Source organism: Cryptomeria japonica, chromosome 5 (genome assembly GCF_030272615.1).
Source record: "Cryptomeria japonica chromosome 5, Sugi_1.0, whole genome shotgun sequence".
In the NCBI taxonomy this organism is placed as follows: Eukaryota; Viridiplantae; Streptophyta; class Pinopsida; order Cupressales; family Cupressaceae; genus Cryptomeria; species Cryptomeria japonica.
In genome coordinates this window covers 132882994-132888908 of record NC_081409.1, presented here as the reverse complement: position 1 = coordinate 132888908, position 5915 = coordinate 132882994, and positions in this window count along the sequence as shown.

Here is a 5915-nt window from a genome sequence, read left to right as displayed (position 1 = left end):
GCGTGCATCATTTGGTGAACCCGACGTGAATCGAACACGCAACCTTCTAATCATTTAAACTAACTTTTTTTGTGATTTTCCTCATAAATTTCCATACATAGGTTGCACTTTAGTGTTTTTGACAAGTGCTTTAGCACCATTGTTAGAACATAATTTAACGCCTTTATTCGAGTTCTGGCACTTTTGAAATGAGTTTTAGTGCTTTAGTGATAGTTGTAGTGCTTTTCTTTGTTAAATAGGGCTATTGTAATATTTTAGCACCTTTGCATTCTCTATCTGTAAGTCTTTTCATTGTGTCGAACAGTTTAAATTAGCGCGTCTGCTCATGTTTTAGCATTGTTGGTATTTATTTAGGGCTTCTACTAATACTTCAGTGCTTTTGTCTGAAGTAGCACTTATGTGTTTACAAAGAGTAGCGCTTTTGTAACAGAGAGTTCAAAAAAAATTGTAACCGAAAAAAAACATAGGCTTGTAGAAGCCCACCAAAAGGATCCTCATTTCACTAATTTTTCTTTTTTTTACAAGTTACTAAGTTTTTGTTTGCAGGATTCGAGGAATTAAAATTAGGAAAATCTATTTTCTTTTCTAGCTTTTTAAAAGTTGGGTAAAAAGAATTCATTTTCCTTTTATTTAAAACGAACTTCATCTTTTATTTTTGGACTAAAACCAACAAACATTTCAATTTGGGCTTAAAAAGAATTTCATTTGCAAGCTTAAAAAAAAACACAAAACAAACAAACAAAATTTTCTTTCTTGCAAGTTAGGGACAAACTTTTCAATTTGGGCTTAAAACAAAACAACAATCTTTCATTTCTTGCAAGGATAAAATTCACAATCAATCTTTTATTTTGCAAGTTAAAAAGAACAAACAACTTGTCCATTTCTATTTACAAAGTGATTTCACCTTAAGAAAATGTGCTTTCCATTTTTGTTGACTAATATTTTTCACTTTCCTAGTTAGAAAACAAATTGCTTTGTGGAATTAAAAAGAACATCATGTATGTTGGAGCAACATCTCCAAATAGAAAATAGATCACATTGTGATAAAACAGTTGAAAAGAACAAGTGTTTTCCTATTTGGCAAGCTTGTGCAAAACTGTAGAGTGGTCCCATTCCTAACACACACTACCCTCTCCCTTGGCTCTCGTGGTCCTTGGTGCAAGAGAAAAGTGTTAGTAATCCTTAAAAAAAATTATTTTTAAGAGAGGCCTTCGAAGAGACACATCACTCTTGAGAACAACCTTGTGCGGTAAATCCTTCGAGCCGCTATAGAAATTAGGTGAGAGAAAAAGTTGTAGCCTTGGTTGTAGTTGTTCCTACAGTGTAACTTCTCGAAAGGACATATGGGCCCCACCACAAGTTACAAGGCTCTTAAGTGAGTCACTGCATAATGAACTTACATCGTAAGACATTGAACATTACTAGACACCTTTTATTCTAGAAGCCCACCCATTCTATTGATTGAGGATATTTGTGAAAAGTTCAGTGCAAGAGCATAGATGGTTTTGCTCCCAAGATACTCACCATACATATTTCCTTGAGTAGAAACAGGGTTTTTTGAAAAGATACTTGTAGCTTGAGGAAAGTGGTGACTCTCCCATCATAGGGATCGTCTATCTGTTATGTTTGCATAAGACTTAGTATATCACATCCTTACCTGCCACGATGGGATTCATAAGGTATGTAGTACCAAAGTCGAAGAAATATCAAGATGTGGGCTGAAAATATCGCAACTGGCCATGAGCTTAGGGATAAAAAGTGTTTGAGTTGTTTTCATCTTGTTTCAGACCAGTAACAATTTGGGCTGACTTCAAGCTTTAGGAACATAAAATACATTTGTAAAGGGTCAAAAATTTCATGATTGGGTTGATTTAGACTCACACTTATTGTGCCCTTTTTTTGAAAAAGAGCAAGATTATTGTGCTTATTTGCTTGCTGTGGTTTTTTGCAAAGAAATTCAAAACAATTTTAAAACCAAGTATCCATCCAACAAATCTACATCAAACATTGATAAACAAAACAACATCAACAAGTGAAACAAAATATCAATTTGTATGACCATCACTCATATCTTGAGAAAACAAAATCTTCATCAAAAGACCACATTGAAGAAAAGACAACTTGGTTCAAAAGCTCTTATCAAAAGAAGGAAGTTTTTCTATATCAATAGATAACTATTTGTCTCACATAGGGTATTCTTACATCATATGCACTTGTACCTTCAAGGCAAATGCAATGAATTTGACAAAGAGACTTTGAGGAATAGAGATTTTACTCAGTATAGAGCTTTTGATTATCACAAAAACAAAGGGGGAAAGATCAATCCTACTTTCTTTCCTTAAATTTGCATCACATACAATGAAGCTCAAGGGGAACCACCAACCCCTGCCAGAGAGGAAGAGGAATAAACCCCCTTCATAATAGAAGAATTTTATTGAGCCATATATTCTACCCACTTTCACATTCAAACATCACCATTCAAAACTCTCAAACATAAAGAGGTCTTATCCTGAGTTCTTTCAGATATTGCTTATATCAAACCAACAAATCAATTTTAGGGTGTCTCTACATCTAGGATCAATCATCCTAAGAGACATTTCTACACAGGTTAAAACTAGTTTATGAGTGCATCCTGTCATCACCAGGTAGCTTGGTTTGTAACACATATTGAACCTTATTATACCTCATCACATCAAAGTTGTTGAAAAATACAAGAGCAATTCACAAAGAAATTTGTTGGCATCCAACCTTTAGTGTTAGAGATCTATCTTCCTACAAACATGTCATCACCACCTCATAATCACTTTCACAAACATCAAAAACATGGCTCAAACAAGATCAATGAGAAACTGACAACCAGAGATTGAATAGGAGGAAGGAAACCTGAACAATTTTCATGAGGTCGTTGGAGGAGGCACAAATGATGAAGATCCCAACACTCCAACTCCAGAAGATATAGAAAGAGCACAATATAATCCCAAATTCAATAGACTCTTTGAAAAAATCCTTAGAAACAATGCAAATGTTCATTTCTTAAGACTTTCTCAAGAGGGTGCCAAACTACCCTCCAACTTTGATACAACACAGATATGACAAACATCTGTGCAACATAGCCATCACAATGGTGGAGGAGGTAGAGACTACTTCCACTATGACCTTAATCATCAAGGGAATCCTCCACCTCCTCCTTCAGAAATAGACATGTTCAGGCAACAAGTAGAAAATCTCACTCAACAACTGAAGAGTGGTGTGAAGACTACTCGGTTTTCACTTAACAATATTTGTCCCTATCCTTTTTATAGGAACATGCTTATGCCACCTTTTCCATGAGGTTTCGAAACACCAAAATTTGAAAAGTATAGGGGCAAAGGAGACCCTAGGGACCATGTATGAGAGTTTCACTCAGTTTGTTTAGAGGTGGCCTATGAGGACACCTATCTAATGCGCCCTTTTCCACAAAGTTTAGGAGGCACAACCACACAATGGTTTTCATGACTACCAGGTGGCATTAAAACATTTGAGGAACTAGTCCAAAAGTTCATCACTAATTATTCACATAACATAGAATGGGATATCACCATGGCATATTTGTGCAACACCAAACAAAAACCAGGGGAGTTTTTCTCAACTTTCCTACAACAGTGGAGGCAACTATCTAGCAGACGATCCTTTCATCTCCCTGAGCAAGAACTAGTGAAAATTTTCATTTCCAACTTAAATGATGAAATGCAATTTTATTTAGACATGAAGGGTACAAAATCCTTTGAAGAGATGATCACTCAAGGAATAAAATGTGAAAGAGCCCTCATAAAAAAGGGACTTATCAAAATTTACAATGAACCCAAAGATGGTCCTCGGCCACATTATAATAGTGATAAACCAAAATTTTGGAACAAGAACAAGAACATTGCCAATGATGGGATAGTGGATGCAAGAACAGTAAAAATTGCACAACTTGTGGTTAGGTTTGCAGGACAAAATCCCCCTCCTAAAAACAACACCATCACTAATCCACAAAACCAAGGTCACAATACACAACAAGAGGAACCAAAACAAAAACAACAAAACTACAAGCCAAAATGCACATATACACCCTTAGGGGAAGCTATCGAAACAATCTTGTGACCTTACCAAAAACATCTAATAATGAGCCTCGGGTCAAATGTCCATGGTGGGGAGATCATGAAAATTGTGAATTTCACCAAGGAAGACGGCATAAAACAAGCAATTTCCATCGACTGAAAGTTCTTGTTCAAGATCTTAATGATAGAGGAGAAATTGAAATAGAAGGACATGACCCTAAAACATCCAATGCTAATCATTTAATGTTCAAGAATCCACTTCCATCACATGATCAAAGGGGTCCTTCCACCTAAGAGAGAAACACAGATACTACAACTAATTATACACAAGTTGCATATAATTATACTGTGAATCACCTTTATGATGTTGATGAACAAGTTTCAACTCTTACCATCAAAAATCCAAATCTTGCATGCAATGTTGTTATGCATCATAGCAAGATTACTATTCAAGTAGCACCACAAGGAATGACACCCATCCCCAAGCAATATAATCTTGTAGAGTAGTTGGATAGAACACCTGCCCTCATCTCCATATTAGAGATTTTGCGCTTATCCGCCTCACATAAAATAATTTTGGATTGATCTCTCCAAGAAGCATCAGTCCCCACCAACCTCAACATAGATCAATTTCAAGCCATGGTTGGTAATTTGAAGTCATCACCATGTCTCACTTTTCCTGAAAGTGACAACACTTCCTTTCAACAACCACATAATGCCTCCCTCCATATCGAAGGATTTGTAAACCAATATATAATAAAGTGAGTCTTGATTGAAAATGGAGCCGGATTGAACATATGCACCTTGTAGTTAGTCATAGCATTGGGTTATGCAGTAGAATCGGTGGATGCTAGCAATAAGATAACCATCAAGGCATATGATGATGCAAAGCATTCTTCCAGAGGAGTTGTTGTATTACCTATCAAGGTTGGGCCAGTGGTGAAGCATATAGTCTTCCAAGTTCTAGACCTTCCTTTTTTGTATAATCTCTTATTAGGAAGACCTTGGATACATGCCATGCAAGCCATTCCATCCACCTATCACCAATGTATTAAATTTCCACATAACGGTGTAGAAATTACAATCCTCAGTGATGCTAATCCATTTGCATATTGTAATAACATTAACCATCAGCCAGAGATTACCATACCTTACATAGAGAAGTTATCCCTTCCTCATCATATGTTAATCCAATCTCTCTTTCCATCTTAACAACCCCTATACCAAAGCAAGAGAAGTTGAAAATGAAAAAGGCTGAGGAAGGTCTCGAGGAATATAATCTTAGCCAACTCTATTGTGTTGGGCAATTACTCCCATCCCCTAGAACTCATGGAAAACCTCAAGGTTTACTTCAAACACCACTAGCCAAGAAAACATGCACTTTGGCACAATTCACCCCCGGTAGAAGTCAAGAAGAGGAAACCATGGATGAAGACCTGGCAGAATAGATCTACATAGACCCTGTCAACAAAGAAAGCTTGCTAAGCTACCCACTAATAAATATGGAAAATGCTTCACCATAATGAAAAGAATGGGATATGATGGCCATAGTTCTTTGGCACATTGCAAACAAGGACGAAATGAGACCTTACAACCCAAATTAAAACCAAAAGACAAAACTGGAGTAGGTTTTCAATAGGAATATCTTCCTAAGCTTCGATTCAAAGGAAAACCCAGCAAACCCCTCTATCAGTCAGTTACTCCAAGGATGTAATCCTTGACTATATCTACAGCACCAACAACCCTATCAATAATACCAGCAACACCAATAGCACCAATGACCCTATCAAAGGCACCAACAACATCAACAACACTAATAACCACATCAACAAC